At 45.5% G+C, this 16,791-nt stretch overlaps 1 pseudogene; it reads left to right on the plus strand.

Moving 5' to 3' along the window:
* The first annotated feature begins 8,363 nt into the window (after nt 1-8,363).
* Nucleotides 8,364-8,911, plus strand: LOC105868066 (DNA-directed RNA polymerases I and III subunit RPAC2 pseudogene; annotated as a pseudogene).
* The last annotated feature ends 7,880 nt before the right edge of the window (nt 8,912-16,791 follow it).

The following is a 16,791-nucleotide window of genomic DNA, read 5'->3' on the forward strand; positions in this document are numbered from 1 at the left end:
ATCTAATACCAGGTAAATTAATTTGCTTACTCTAATTCAAAGCTATTAAGTGGTGGAGTTAGAATTTCGAGGCAGGGTTGCCTGCTCCTTGCTTTGTCTGAAGTCACATGGTGGAAGGATCACAGGCACTCTGCTGCAGCTTGCTGTGTGAAGGAGTGGCCACCCTGACAGCTCCCTGGCCAGCAGGTGAAAAAAACCCAAATATGGGGAGCCCCCTTCCTCTGAACTGTACTATCCAATATGATAGCCACTAGTCACATGTAGGTATTTAAATCTAAATTAATTAAAATGAAGGCCGGGCGCGGTGGCTCACGCCTGTAATCCTAGCACTCTGGGAGGCCGAGGCGGGCGGATTGCTCAAGGTCAGGAGTTCAAAACCAGCCTGAGCGAGACCCCATCTCTACCATAAAAATAGAAAGAAATTAATTGGCCAACTAATATATATAATATAAAAATCAGCCAGGCATGGTGGCTCGTGCCTGTAGTCCCAGCTACTTGGGAGGCTGGGGCAGGAGGATCGCTTGAGCCCAGGAGTTTGAGGTTGCTGTGAGCTAGACTGACACCACGGCACTCACTCTAGCCTAGGCAAGAAAGCGAGACTCTGTCTCAAAAAAAAAAAAAAAAAAACAAACAAACAAAAAAAAAAACACAAAAATGAAATAAAGTTCAAAATTCAATTCTTCATTTCTACTAGCCACATTCCATGTACTTAAAATAGTGGCTACAGTATTGCAGAGTACAGGTTTTTATTTTTTTTCTTGCTCTGTCACCCAGGCTGGAGTGCAATGGCCTTATCATAGCTCACTGCAGTCTCAAACTCCTGGCATCAAGCGATCCTCCCGCCTCAGCCTCCCAAAGTGGTAGGATGACAGGCATGAGCCACCACGCTTGGCCTCAGAATACAGATATAGAACACTTCCACCATTACAGAAACTTCTACTGAACAGTAGCATCTCCATCATTCCCCTATCCCTGTTTACCTCAGTCACAACCACAGGTTCAAGCTCCCTCTCATCCACTGTCACCTGCATCCTTGTCCTCACACTGGCAATCTGCCCAACCCTGCTCCCAGGTCCCTGTCCCCAATCATACCTTTCCACTGTGTCCTCTGCAACCTGTATCCCCTGAACCTGGAAGATCAGCAAACTCAGCTTTTTCTCAGGCTGCTGCTGTCACCTCCTTGCCTTACCTGAAACCTGGCTGTCCCCTAAGGACACTGCTTCTCTGCCACTTTCTTAGGTGAATTCTATTTTTCTCTCATTCTCATGTCCCTGAGAGTCAGGAAGTAAGTATGTATACTCATCTCCCAACCCAAGGTCATTTCTGAACTAGACCTTCCCCTTCCTCCTACCAAACACCAGGGGCATTCAGCTCCACATTCTGGGAGCCATTGATCAACCTCCAGGTGGATGCCCAGCATTTAGCTCCTGGCTTGCTGCCTCTTTCTCCACCCCCAATTTTGTCATATTTGGTGAGCTCAAGGTCCACATGGTGGCCTTTTCAACACCGTCCTCTCACTTCGCTGACCTCCTCTTCTCCAGTGATATTTTCTGCGCTCCACAGCAGCTGCCTACTCCTGCAGACACACCCTCAACTTGGTTTTCAACAAAAATCATACCACATCCAAAATGTAGGCTCTCCAGCCATAACCTTTGCCTTCATTAAGCCCCTCTTAACAAGTCCTTGCCCTTTATCCTGAGCTCCAATCTCTTGACTTCATTAAGTCCCCACTATTCATTAGCCCCAGCTTTTTTTTTTTTTTTTTATCAAAGGTGGAAGAAACTGGTTAAGAGAGATTAGAGGGTAACCTGTCTGCCCCAGGCACCATGCCTCATGCCTGCAATACCAGTGCTTTGGGAGGCCAAGGCAGGAGGATGCCTTGAGCACAGGAATTGGAGGCTGCAGTGAACTGTGTGAGCAGTCACCAGCTTGGGTGACAGAGCCAGACCCTATCTCCAAATAAATAAATAAATAAACCTGTGCCTTCTTCCAGATTGCAATAAATAAATAAATAATAAAGTAACCTGGGTTTTTTTTTTTTTTTTTTTCCCATTAGGCACAGCGTAGACAGAAAAGTAACCTGTTTCAAGTATCGAAGCTTTAGTGCAAGTACTTGGGTCCAAATTCAGTACCGTGTTTGCCCAAAAATAAGACCTACCCATAAAATAAGCCCTAGCAGGATTTCTAAGCATTTGCACAATATAAGCCCTACCCCAAAAATAAGACCTAGTGATGGGCATAGCTATGCTGCATATCTGCACAACCCATGCATTTTGTCACTGAGCAGTAAAGACGTGCAGCCCTTCTCATCTGCCCCATCGTGACAGCTACTATCCCAGAGGTGACCGGAAAGGTGCGGGCATCCCCACCAAGGTCGGCTCCCCCCGTCAGGTCCCGGCCATCCTGTGCATGCTGCAAGCTGAGGCTTTGAGGGGAAAATAACACATCCCCTGAAAATAAGCCCTAGGGTGTCTTCTTAAGGAAAAATAAATGTAAGACCCTGTCTTATTTTCAGGGAAACACAGTAGTTGTTAGCGGCTGCAGATTTTTACATAGAACTAAATTATATGATAAGCCATTGAAATTTGGAATAATTGAAACTCTCCTATTTGAGTCCACTGTCAGCTGATGATACTGGATATTTTTTTCCATTTCTCTTTGCAGATAGAGATGGCACTTTATTATAAAAATAGTTGTATTTTTTCAAAATGGGTATTTTAAAAAATTAGTTGTGCATCATAATTGTAAAATTATTTTAAAAGGTTTCCCACAAAATCACTGCTATTTGTTTATGCATATTTTAAAAATGTACTTTAAATTGGCAAATAAAAATTGCATATATTTATGTTGTACAACATGTTTTGACATTTGTATATATTGTGGCATGATTAATATATTATATATTAATATAATATATTGTGGCATCTGTGATTAAATCAAGCCATTTAACATATGCACTACCTCACATACTTTTTTTGTGGTGAGAACACTTAAAATCTCTCTTTGACAATTTGCAAATATATAATATAGTCTTTTTTTTTTTTTTCTTTGAGACAGAGTCTTGCTTTGTTACCCAGGCTAGAGTGAGTGCCGTGGCATCAGCCTAGCTCACAGCAACCTCAAACTCCTGGGCTCAAGCAATCCTCCTGCCTCAGCCTCCCGATTAGCTGGGACTACAGGCATGCGCCACCATGCCCGGCTGATTTTTTCTATATATATTAGTTGGCCAACTAATTTCTTTCTATTTATAGTAGAGACGGGGTCTCACTCTTGCTCAGGCTGGTTTCGAACTCCTGACCTCGAGCAATCTGCACACCTTGGCCTCCCAGAGTGCTAGGATTACAGGCGTGAGCCACTGCGCCCGGCCAATATAGTCTTATTAACTGTAGTCACCATGATGTACAATAGATCTCTGGAACTTAATCCTCCTAACTGAAATTTTGTGTCCTTTAACCAACACCTTACCAGTTGCCCCCACCCTCAGCCTTTAGTGACCACCATTTTACTCTCTATTTCTGTGAGTTTGACTTTTTACACTCCACATGTAAGTGAGAAAATGTGATATTTGTCTTTCTGTGCCTGGCTTGTTTCACTTAACATAATGTCCACCTCCATGTTCACCTGTGTTGTTGCAAAGGACAGGATTTCCTTCTTCTTAAGGCCGAATAGTATTCCATTGTGTATATATACTACCTTTTCTTTATCTATTCATTCATTAATAGACACTTCAGTCATTTCCATATCTCAGCTGTTGTGAATAGTGCTGCAGGGAAGATGGGAGTGCAGACATCTCTCTTCTACATACTGATTTCATTTCCTTTGGATATGTGCCCAGTAGTGGGATTGCTGGATCATATGGCAGTTCTATTTTTAATGTTTTGAGGAACCTCCATACCATTTTCCATAAAGGCTGTACTAATTCACCTTCCCACCAACAGTGTGCAAGAGTTTTCTCCACATCCTGGCCAACACTTCTTATCTTTTGTCTTTTTAATAATAGTAGCCCCAGTTCTCACATCCCTTCTTTTCTAGCTTTTTTCCATTAGCCACCACTATAACCATTCATTTGCCCTGTCTCCTCTTTTGTGCTTGCTTAGCAAAACCCCTATTCTGGTTACATTCAATCATCTGCCTTCTCAATGCTTTTGCTACAGCAAAATCACAGTACCAGACAGGTTGTCCTGACTTCACATTCATGATCCTAATGGTTATGACCTAACCTTGAAGGGGCTCTCAACACCGTCTGGCAATTCCTACTGCAAATTTTGTGTCCTTTAACCAACACCTTACCAGTCGCCCCACCCTTCAGCTTTAGTGACCACCATTTTACTCTCTATTTCTGTGAGTTTGACTCTTACACTCCACATAAAAGTGAGAAAATGCAATGTTTGTCTTTCTGTGCCTGGCTTGTTTCACTTAACATAATGTCCACCTCCATGTTCACCTGTGTTGTTGCAAAGGACAGGATTTCCTTTCCTGCAAAGGACAGGTATTCCATTGTGTTTATATTCTTCATGGTTTGCTTCCCCACGCTCTAGGAATTTTACCACTAGTCTCTCTCTGCAAAACCTCTACTCTCATCTTAGCTGATGACCCAGCCTCTTACATTATTGAGGAAATAGAGGCAACAGGAAATGCCCTCTCAGTCCTACCTCTACCTGCGAGCCATCTGCATCTCCACCCACCTGTTTCCCTCCCCTCCTGCCACTAGGAGAAGTGGACGCCTCCATCCAAAAGACGACCCAGTCCCTCCACAGGACCCAGAGAGCCAAACTCCTTCCCCTTTTCAAGAATCTAGCTCCTAAGATCTGTGTCTTCCCTTCTCTAATCTTTAAAAAATAACATAGTCACTGTGGAAACAGTGCGGCAGTGTCTTAGAAAACCAAAGAGACAGCTACCATATGACCCCGAAATTGCACTCCTGGGCATTTATCCCAGAGAAATGAAGACTCATGTTCACACAAAAGCCTGTACACATATGTTCATAGCAATTTTATCCATAACACCCCAAAACTAGAATTAGCTGAGATGTCCTTTCACAGGTGAATGCTTGAACACACTGTGGTGCGTCCGTACCCTGGAATACTGCTCAGCAATAAAAAGGAAAGAGCTATTGATCCATGCAACAGCTTGGATGAATCTCCAAGGAATTACGCTGATTGCAAAAAGGTTATATACCATATGATTCTATCTATATAACATTTTTAAATGACAAAATTTTAGAAACAGAGGATAGATTAGTGGTTGCCAGGGGTTTGGGACCGAGGCCTGGGGCAGTGGCCGGGGGGCGGGCGGGGGGAGGGGGATGAGCATGGTTACAAAAAGGCAACACTGAGGGATCCCTGTGGTATTGGATCAGTGTGTTCAGCATCTTTTTGTTTGTTTGTTTGAGACAGAGTCTCACTCTGTTGCCTGGGCTAGAGTGCCATGGTGTCAGCCTAGCTCACAGCAACCTCAAACTCCTGGGCTCAAGTGATCCTCCTGCCTCAGCCTCCCAAGTAGTTGGGACTACAGGCATGTGCCACCATGCCCACCTAAGTTTTTTTTTTTTTTTTTTTATTTCGGCATATTATGGGGGTACAGATTTTAAGGTTTCAATAAAAGCCCCCACCTAAGTTCTTCTATATATATATTTTAGTTGGCCAATTAATTTCTTTCTATTTTTAGTAGAGACGGGGGTCTCGCTCTTGCTCAGGCTGGTTTCGAACTCCTGACCTTGAGCAATCTTCCCGCCTTGGCCTCCCAGAGTGCTAGGATTACAGGTGTGAGCCACCGCACCCAGTCCAACGTGCTCGACATCTTGACTGTACTAGAGGATACATGAGTCTCCACATGTGATACAATTGTATGGAACTCAATACACATGCACACATGCGATTACAAATAAAACTGGGGAAACCTGAATAAGATCAATGGATTTTATCAATATCAATATCCTGGTTATGATACTGTGCTATAGTTTTGCAGAGGGTTATCACTGGAGGAAACTGGGCAACGTGTATGAGGGATCTCTCCGTATTATTTCTTCCTGCATAGGAATCTAAAATTACCTCAATAAAACACTCAGTAAAAATTGGCCAGGTGCAAGTGGCTCACACCTGTAATTCCAGGTCTTTGGGAGGCCGAGGTGGGAGTATCACTTGAGGCCAGGAGTTTGAGACCAGCCTGGGCAACACAGCGAGATCTCATCTCTACAAATGTGCTAAGTTTGTATTTACATAATAGTATATATGTAAATGTAATAAAAATGTATTCAACAACAAAAAAGACCATGAGTTAGGTTATGGAACAGAAGGGTATTCTAGTCCCTAGGAACTGCTTTTGCAAGTATGAGAGTGACACATTCAGGGAACAAAAACAGTTAAATATGAGAAGAATATATGATAAGTGGTACATGGACCCTCTTTAGGGAATCAGTGTCTGTACCATTTCATTTTAAAAAGCCATTGGGCCAGGCGCAGTGTCTCACGCCTATAATCCTAGCACTCTGGGAGGCCAAGGCGGGTGGACTGCTCGAGGTCAGGAGTTCAAAACCAGCCTGAGCAAGAGCAAGACCCCGTCTCTACTATAAATAGAAAGAAATTAATTGGCCAACTAATATATACATAAAAACTTAGCCAGGATTGGTGGCGCATGCCTGTAGTCCCAGCTACTCGGGAGGCTGAGGCAGGAAGATCGCTTGAGCCCAGGAGTTTGAGGTTGCTGTGAGCTAGGCTGATGCCACAGCACTCACTCTAGCCTGGGCAACAAAGCGAGACTCTGTCTCAAAAATAAATAAATAAATAAACCATCTGGTTAAACATGGGGGGGGATACGCTTGAGCTTGGCCACCTGCTGGCTGTATGACTTTAGACTAGTCATGTGGCTACTGAGGGCCTGTCTTGTCCTCGGTGAAAAATGGAGGCTATTGGGGATCAAATGAAATCGTATATGTGAAAGCATCTTGCCCAGTGTCTACAAGATGTTCCCTAAATGTAAATTGAGTCCCACGTCTCTCTATAAAAACATGCTCTATGGAAAGGATCTGATAAAAGCTCATTTATAATGATAAAATTCATGTGTGCTTAGTGATGCACAAAAAAGAAAGCAAAAAGAAGAAAGAAAGAAGGAAAGAGAAAGAAGACATAAAAGGAAAAAAGAAACATTATTGACCACCTTACATGAACTGTACTTAAGGTACCAAAATAGCTGATGTAAGGTAACTGTTCTGAAAACTAGGAAAGAGGAAGAAACAACCATTCAACCTAATTTTCTTTACGAATGTGCTTCAAGGTAATGAATTAGGTAATAAGCGGAGAAGGAATAATAGAATGTCACCATTTTGCAAACTCTTACTGAGATTGGGAACTAGGCAATGATCATCAGTACCTGTCCATGACACAAAGAGAGACACATGAAGGTTATGTACCTCCTGATCTTGCCAAAACCTTGAACTTGAATCAGAGCAAGGCTTTATATCCAACTACCGTTTACAGAAAATAAAAGAAGACAAAGGAACTTGTTCAATGTCACCATGCAATGCAATCAGCAAAATCCCAAATGTAGGATATGTCTAAAGGATAAAAATCTGTTTCTTAAAAATATATAGAACAAATTAGCCAGGCATGGTGGCGGATGCCTGTAGTCCCAGCTATTCGGGAGGCTGAGGCAGGAGGATCGCTTGAGCCCAGGAGTTTGAGGTTGCTGTGAAGCTAGGCTGACGCCACGGCACTCTAGCCTGGGCAACAGAGTGAAACTCTGTCTCAGAAGAAAGAAAAAAAATCTGTTTCTTTACCAAAAAAAATGGGGAAGGGTAAATCTGAGGGTTAAATCGACTCAATATGTACATCCACCAAAGGTGGAACATGTGGAGCCTCCTTTTGGATGCTGATTCAAAGGATCCAACTATTTTTTTTTTTTTTTGAGACAGAGTCTTGCTTTGTTGCCCAGGCTAGAGTGAGTGCTGTGGCATCAGCCTAGCTCACAGCAACCTCAATCTCCTGGGCTCAAGCGATCCTACTGCCTCAGCCTCCCGAGTAGCTGGGACTACAGGCATGCGCCACCATGCCCGGCTAATTTTTTCTCTATATATTTTTAGTTGGCCAATTAATTTCTTTCTATTTATAGTAGAGAGGGGGGTCTTGCTCTTGCTCAGGCTGGTTTCGAACTCCTGACCTTGAGCAATCCTCCCGCCTCAGCCTCCCAGAGTGCTAGGATTACAGGCGTGAGCCACCACGCCCAGCCTCAAAGGACCTAACTGTTCAAAATAAAAAAAAAAATTATGGGGTTGCTCCTTGCTTTCTGCTCCTCCTGCACGTTTTGTGAGATGGGGGAAGAGCCTCGGGTCAGCCTGCACCTCTTGAGATCCCGAAACCGCTCCCTCAATGGAAGAGGACCAGGAGCTGGAAAGAAAAATATCTGGATTGAAGACCTCAATGGCCGAAGGCAAGAGGAAGACAGCCCTGGAAATGGTCCAGGCAGCTGGAACAGATAGACACTGTGCGACATTTGTATTGCGCGAGGAGGACCGTACCCTAGGAAATTCTCGGCGTTACATGATCATGAAGAACCCAGAAGTGGAATTTTGTGGTTACACTACGACCCTTCAGAGAGCAAAATTAATTTACGCATTCAGACTCCAGTTGCTCTTCCAGCTGTTGAGCCATTTCAGAGAGGCCTGACTGAGCTCAGGAACGTCTGCCTACACGGGCTTGGCAAGTCTGAGGCCAGCGAAAAGGACTCTAAGGACCAAAGAGCAAGCAAAAAGGAATCTACATTCTAGTTCTGTGTGCAGTATACAAGGAGGACCGTCCTCCAGGGTATTCTCTTCATGATCATGCAGACCCAGAATTAGAAGTTTGTGATTACAGCATGCCCTGTCTTTCGGAAGGTGTGACTTTAGTTATTGATCCATTATAGCTATTGGAATTCCCACAAGAAAATTTGTGTTTGTCTAATAAATTCCCTCTTTCATTTGAAAAAAAAACATGAAACAGTTGGGGAAATCTGAACACTGATATAATGATATTAAATAATGAAGCCGGGCTCGGTGGCTCATGTCTGTGATCCTAGCACTTTGGGAGGCCAAGGCGGGCGGATTGCCTGAGGTCAGGAGTTCAAAACCAGCCTGAGCAAGAGCAAGACCCTGTCTCTACTATAAATAGAAAGAAATTAATCGGCCAACTAAAATATATGTAGAAAAAATTAGCCGGGCATGGTGGCGCATGCCTGTAGTCCCAGCTACTCGGGAGGCTGAGGCAGGAGGATTGCTTGAGCCCAGGAGTTTGAGGTTGCTGTGAGCTAGGCTGACGCCACGGCACTCACTCTAGCCTGGACAACAAAGTGAGACTCTGTCTCAAAAAAAAAAATAAAAATAATAATAATAAAAAAGGATTCTTTAAAAACTAATACCATTATCAGACCTAAAAATACTAATTATTATTTCTTTTTTTTTTTTTGAGACAGAGTCTCGCTTTGTTGCCCAGGCTAGAGTGAGTGCCGTGGCGTCAGCCTAGCTCACAGCAACCTCAAACTCCTGGGCTCGAGCGATCCTTCTGCCTCAGCCTCCCAAGTAGCTGGGACTACAGGCATGTGCCACCATGCCCGGCTAATTTTTTATATATATATCAGTTGGCCAATTAATTTCTTTCTATTTATAGTAGAGACGGGGTCTTGCTCTTGCTCAGGCTGGTTTTGAACTCCTGACCTTGAGCAATCCGCCCGCCTCGGCCTCCCAAGAGCTAGGATTACAGGCGTGAGCCACCGCGCCCGGCCCACACTGAAATATTTATGGATGAAATGATATGCCTGAAGTCACTTTCAAAGAGTCAAAGTGAGCAGAGGGTATGAATGAAACCAGTAGCTTTGAGTTGATGATTGTTGAATTGTGCTTTTGCCATTTTCCATGATAAAAATTTAAAAAGCAAAACAACAACAACAAAAATCTCAAACCACTCTACTGACACCGTCCCCACCACGCCACAGAGACTGCTGGTGTCTCGGTCAGCTCTGGTCTCTAAGCAGCTAAATCCAGAGCTGGCTTTTGTCCTGTTGCTTGGTTTCAGAAATGTCTAACAGAGGTGACGGCTCCTCCTCTCTGGGGACACTCTCCTCTCTCCTTTCCTAGGACTCTGCTCTGCTGAGTGGTTTTCTGGCTGCCTCTTCTCAGTGTCCTTTCCCAGGTTCACCAACTCTACCTAAACCCTAAATGTCAAAGTTCCCCAGGACCCAGTCTGAGCCTCGTCTCTGTATCTCTGGCTGATCTCATTCATGCCCATGGATCTAAACATCATCCGTAGTCTGATGGCTCCCAGATTTGAGTCTGCAGCTTAGATGACTCCTTGAAGCTGTAGAACTGGATCCCAAAGCCAGCCTGATGTCTCTGTGGAAAGCCTCTAACCTCACGTGCCTGAACCTGTGATTCCACCTGCCCCTCACACCTGGCCCTTCCCAGGCTCTCCCGTCCTGTCCATCACCATAAATAGCCCTGTCCCCTCCAGTTGCTCAGGCAGGCACCTGGAGTTTGTGCTAATTACTTTCTTTCCCTCCCCTCTTCCCCCTCCCCATCCAACCCATCATAATGAGTCCTGCCATTTCTGTCTCCAAAATGGGTCCATATGGTCTCCATCTCTTCCACCCTGGTCCCACGCACACCTCCTCGTGCTCGGATCACCGCAGCCTCCTGGTGGTCTCCTTGCCTCCTCTCTCGCGCTCTTCCAATCCATGCCCCTCTAAAACGCCAGAGTCATATTTTAAAACTACAGGTCACGCCATTACTCTACTTTAAACCCTCCAATGGCTTCCCATCTCACTTTTAATAAAATCCACATTCCCCACCTCTGTTGTACACAAGACCCCCCTATCCTCTGACTGCATCCTGTGCCCAGAGCCGCTCTGGCTTCTTTGCGGGGTCTCAAACAGGACAAGCTATGTTTTGCCTCAGGGCATCGTTTATTCCTACTATTCCCGTGGCCTGTGCCACCCTCCCCCAGAGAGCCCTCAGGAGTGTCACTCTCCCCTGTGTATTTCCTCCTCACAGCAACTATAGCATCTGTAATTAGCTAGTTGTCGCCTTGGGTTTTTTTTTCTTTCTTTCTCTTTCTTTTTTTTTTTTTGAGACAGAGTCTTACTCTGTCACCCCAGCTAGAGTGCAGTGGCCTGATCATAGCTCACCGTAACCTCGAACTCCTGGGCTCAAGCATCCTCCTGCCTCAGCCTCCCGAGTAGCTGGGACTACAGGCATGCGCCACCACAACTAATTTTTTCTATTTTTAGTAGAGATGGGGGTCTCACCCTTTCTCAGGCTGGTCTTGAACTCCTGACCTCAAGTGATCCTCCCACCTCGGCCTCCCAGAGTGCCAGGATTACAGGTGTGAGCCACCTTGCCTGCCCAGTTGTCGCCTTGTTCACTGTAGTCACACAACCTCTAGACTGAAAACGCCAGGAGGGCAAGAGGCAAAGAGCCCAGGCCATAGTAGGCCCTCAATGAATATTTTTTTTTTTTTTTTTTTTTTTTTTTTTTTCAATAAAGCGCTGTCAGAAGAAATATTTTTTTTTTATTGTGGTAAAATTCAAAGAACAATTTTGAACATGAAAGCTTCCAATACGGCTGGAGAGGTATAATGCACACGTATGAGACAACCAGGAAGCGAATGAAGATGGTGTAATTAGTGCAGAAGTGATTGATCAGCCTGAGTGCAGGAGGTATTTGGAATTAGCATCTGCTCTCTGCTAAGAACAAAGACAATTCAAATGCCACTTGTTCAAGGTGGAAATAGAGCCCAAAGCATTGAGAAAGGAGAGGAGATCAGGATGCCAAGAGCTGGCATTTTTCTGCTGCTCGATCACAGGTTTATGCCAAAGCTGCCTTTGAACACCATGTGAAGTTACAAAAAGACATTGCCGGAGAGTCTCGATTCTCTCCTGAACCCCCTTTTTCCTCGCTCTGTCACCCAGGCTGGAGTGTAGTGGCCCGATCATAGGTCACTGTAACCTTGAACTTTCAGGCTTAGTTGATCCTTCCACCTTGGCCTCCCAGAGTGCTGGGACTACAGCCACAACCACGCCCGGCCCCAATTCCCTCCCTTTTACTGGCAGTTGTTCTCAGGCGAAGCACACATGCTTTTTTTTTTTTTTTTTTTTTTTTTTTTTTTTTGAGACAGAGTCTCGCTTTGTTGCCCGGGCTAGAGTGAGTGCCATGGCGTCAGCCTAGCTCACAGCAACCTCAAACTCCTGGGCTCGAGTGATCCTTCTGCCTCAGCCTCCCGAGTAGCTGGGACTACAGGCATGCGCCACCATGCCCGGCTAATTTTTTATATATATATATCAGTTGGCCAATTAATTTCTTTCTATTTATAGTAGAGACGGGGTCTCGCTCAGGCTGGTTTTGAACTCCTGACCTTGAGCAATCCGCCCGCCTCGGCCTCCCAAGAGCTAGGATTACAGGCGTGAGCCACAGCGCCGGGCCCACACATGCTCTTTGTGCCTCAGTTTCTCATCTAAAATTCAAGGTTGGGAGTAGACTCTCAAGGGCTCCTTCCTGCTGTAAAGACATTTTAGGTTTCCAGTGGTCATTTGAGTACTGTAGGGGCAAAAATCATTGAAAGGGTGAAACTCAAGGGCAGAGGGGAGAGAGAGAGATTCAGGACCCATCTCCCCACATCCGGGAACCCCACTGGGTGTGGCGAGAGGAGGGTATGAGGACTGGCCTGTCATCACCTATCCAGTGAGCCCCTCACAGAGTCTAGCCTGGTTCCACTACCAGCCCTGAGTCAGGATCTCGGGGAGAGGACTTGCTTCTAGAGCTGGCAGAGGTTGCCAGGAGCCCAGCCCCTTGGCTCGCAGGGCAGGAAGTGCTGGCGGAGGGTGAGGCCGTCCAAGGCGCTAGAACTGGGAGTGAGGGGTAGTCCCGCCTGGGGCTAGGGTTCCGGTCCCAGGCAGAATATTATTTTAGGCCAACAGGAAAAACAAAAGTAGTGGTTCCCACCACCTTCCCAGCTCCAGGAAGGTGGGAATGACTCGTGATTGCTTTCTGTCTGAGAGTGGCCCCACGCAGATGGCTCTGTCCAGAAGAGAATGAGACCTCTGGACTCTGGTGCCCTTGTTCTGACACTGTCTCCATTCCCAGGACTTGCTTTCCCTGACCTCTAGAGAAAAGAAAAAAATGACCCTTGCTGCCCACCTGCCCCCACTGGCCAAAACCCCCATCAAAGCCTGGTTTCAGCCCCACTCTCCCTCCACGAGTGTAGAGTGAGGATAAGGAAGGACAGAGGGAAGTGGGGCACACACCAGCCACCACATGGTGGGGAAGAGGAAAACTCCAGAAAGGGGAGAGAAAGTGGTCAGCTGTGTGAAGTTCCACCGGGACAGAGAGGGGTCCAAGGAGGGCCACCTTCAGGGAAGCCACCTGAGAGGCTGTAGGGCAGCCAGGGGTCAGAGCCCATGGCCTGTGAGGCCAGGCCTGGGCCCTGGGCTCTGAGCCCATTCTTTGATCTGCCACATTGTTTAGCTATTTCCTTCTCTGGAAGTAGTAAGGCGGTGGAGGGGCCTGGGGATTGGGTGGCCAGGAGTAAATGCAGCAGGGTGGAGCTTCCACTTGGGGACCAGGCCTGTCTGCTCATTCCCATGACCGGCTGCCCTGGGACTGCGTGGGAAAAGGTCTTGGAAGTGCTCGTGTGTGTGTGAGTGTGTGTGTTTGTGCGCACACATGCGGGTGTTTTCATGTGTCTGCCTGCCTTGCTTGGCTTCAGTCACAGCACAAAGCCCTTTGAGAAACAGCCACCAGTCTATGTTCCCACTGGGCTCTGTCCTGGGAGAGGCACAAGAACCTGCCCCAATGCCTGAGAGAAGGACTCTGGAGGCTTTAGGACCAATTCCCTGGAGGAGTCTTGGCTTCCAGTGAAACAAGACTGGCTGACTTCCCTGGATTTATGGGGATGCTTCTGGAACCTTCTGCTAAGCTCCCAGCTTCCTAGCAAAGCTCTATTACTAACTGGATGTTGGAAAGTGAGTGCAAGCCGGACATGGGGAGTGAAGTCAACCATTCCCACAGCATCTACCTAAGCAGCCCCGGATCCTTCGCAGTCACACAGGTTGCAAAGCCAAGCAGCAGGCCAGGAGATTACATGAAAGCCCAGGGCTCTGCTTTCTGGCAAGAAGCTCTAAAACAGAGAACACAATCTAGCAGCTTACAGGCCAAATGCAGCCTGCAGATGTATGTCTTATGTGGCCAACATGGCATTTAAGAAATTTTTGTGCCAATATTGAGAGATCTCATACAAAAATCCTAATTTCTACAGTCTCTTGAAAAGCCAGAAGACACGGCTAACACTGATGCATGATGCCCCAGGACAGAGTTGATTGGGCTGAATAACAGTTGCTCCCTCTGGAAAGAGCTCGGGCTGTCCGCTACGCCATGGTCCACACCACTCCCCACCGTCCTCAACATGGAGGCCACTGTCACTCATCACACGTGCATGATCATTACATGGTTTTTCGTGCCCTTCTCTTGATTAAAAGTGGAGCACAAAAGAAACTAAGCGGGCCATGTGTTTCTTTCTTTCTTTTTTTTGAGACAGGGTCTCACTGTGTTTCCCAGGCTAGAGTGCGGTGGCATCAGCCTAGCTCACAGCAACCTCAAACTCCTGGGCCTAAGCGATCCTCCTGCCTCAGCCTCCCAAGTAGCTGGGACTACAGGCATGCGCCACCATGCCCGGCTAATTTTTTCTATATATTTTTAGTTGGCCAATTAATTTCTTTCTATTTATAGTAGAGACGGGGTCTCGCTCTTGCTCAGGCTGGTGGCCGTGTTTCTAGAGAGCATTTCCACCCAGCCGGGCATGTCTGTCAGCAAACGAAGGTGGGATTTGGCATGCTCCCACCACCTTTCCTGCACCCTCCCCACCACCTTCCGGTGGCATAGTGCTTACTGCTGACAATACAGTGGCACAGGCCTTGTGCCAAAATTCCCCCCCTACTCCTCCCCTCACCCCCAAATCACAACCCTCATTTTCTCAGTGAGCAAACCCCAGTTGCAGGGCACAAAGGAGTACGAATGAGTCTGGGAAAAACCCTCAGCTCATCCCCAGCCCTGGGGAGCTGATGACCCTGCGGTGAAGCTGACACTCCTTAGCCGAGGTGTCTCTCACATGAAGACCTGCCGCATGTGCGTGTGCACACACGGAAATGCATCCAAAGGAGCTCACACCAACTGAAATCCAAGTGGGGAGGACCAGAAGTGGAGGTCATGGTCTCAGGCCTACCCATAAGGCTTTAGATTTTTTTATAAGGAGATTGAAATCATGCATAATTTGCATAATTAAGATTAATAATGAGCAGAAATGCCTCAGCCTAGTACCTCTTAGTCTGAGCCTAACTTACCTTTCTGGTTTACCTCAGATTACTCCCCTGCGTGAATTGGTGCATGCACAGCCCATAAACGCACCCTATTTTTGCCTCCATACCTGATCTCTCTCTGCCTCCTACCCAGAATGCCTTTCTCCTCCCTCGTGCCAAGCTACCTCCAGCCCATCTCTCAAGACTGTAGTCTTTCAATAATTTAATTCATGCACACCCTAAACATTTAAAAAAATTATGTATCCCTCAACAAAGTTTGTTTATAAAAGTGATGTATTCCCTTGAAATTTTAAAACTTGATTAATTTTTTTCACCAGGTTTAAATAGTTGCAAAGAATGTGATTTCTGATGTATTGAAATACTGACATTTTAAAATAAGACAAGCTAGGTGTGGTGGTTCTCGCCTGTAGTCCCAGCTGCTCAGGAGGCTGAGGCAGGAGGATTGCTTGAGACCAGCCTGGGAAATACAGTGAGATCCTTTCTCAAAAAAAAAAAGAAAAAGACAGAGAGGATGATAAAATAAATAAAACAAGACTTACATTAAATGTATCCAGAATCTAAATAGCACAGTGATTTGATACTTATCATTACCCATTTTCAAAATATATAAGCAAGCTCTTTTTAAAATAGGAAATTTTACATCTTTGCTTTATTTCCTTTAACTTGTATTTTCTTTCCACTTTGCTCACATAATGCTATCCTAATGTAATAGTTTATGCTTGAAAGTCTTTTATTAATCAAATCATACTTCTCTGCCATAAAAAATATATAAATTAAAATTATATTCTTTTATCTTTTGTGACCATAAGGCCCTAGAGTTTAAATTTTTCTTTTGGACTGACTTAGCATTATAATCATTATTAGTTCACTGTTTATCAAAACAACACAAATCTATTGTAAATGTTGAAAGAGAATTATTGAACATAAGTAAAATTTTATAGGAAATACAACTCATACTGAGATAGATGTATTCATGCAAAAATGAGACAGTAATCAGTATCAATTTTATTTCCACATTTCATTTTTATACGTGGTGATGTTGAGAAATATTATTCACATAAATTAGTACATGAGAGGCTGGGTGTGGTGGCTCACACCTGTAATGCTAGCACTCTGGGAGGCTGAGGCAGGAGGATCTTTTGAGCTCAAGAGTTATAGACCAGCCTGAGCAAAAGCCAGACTGTGTCTCTACTAAAAATAGAAAAAATTAGCCGGGTATTGTGGTGTGTGCCTGTAGTCCCAGCTACTCAGAAGGCTGAGGCAGGAGGATCGCTTGAGCCCAGGAGTTTGAGGTTGCTGTGAGCTAGGCTGAGGCTACGGCACTCTAACCCGGTCAATAGAGAAAGGAAAAAGAAAAAAAAGAATAAAGATGACTTTCTGGAAATCAATTCTCTTAAACATAACCCTGCCCACCTACCCTCAGAAAATTCTTTTTGTACTTCTAGGGGGCGCACCTGC

The sequence above is a fragment of the Microcebus murinus genome, chromosome 6 (assembly GCF_040939455.1).
Source record: "Microcebus murinus isolate Inina chromosome 6, M.murinus_Inina_mat1.0, whole genome shotgun sequence".
Classification (NCBI taxonomy): domain Eukaryota; kingdom Metazoa; phylum Chordata; class Mammalia; order Primates; family Cheirogaleidae; genus Microcebus; species Microcebus murinus.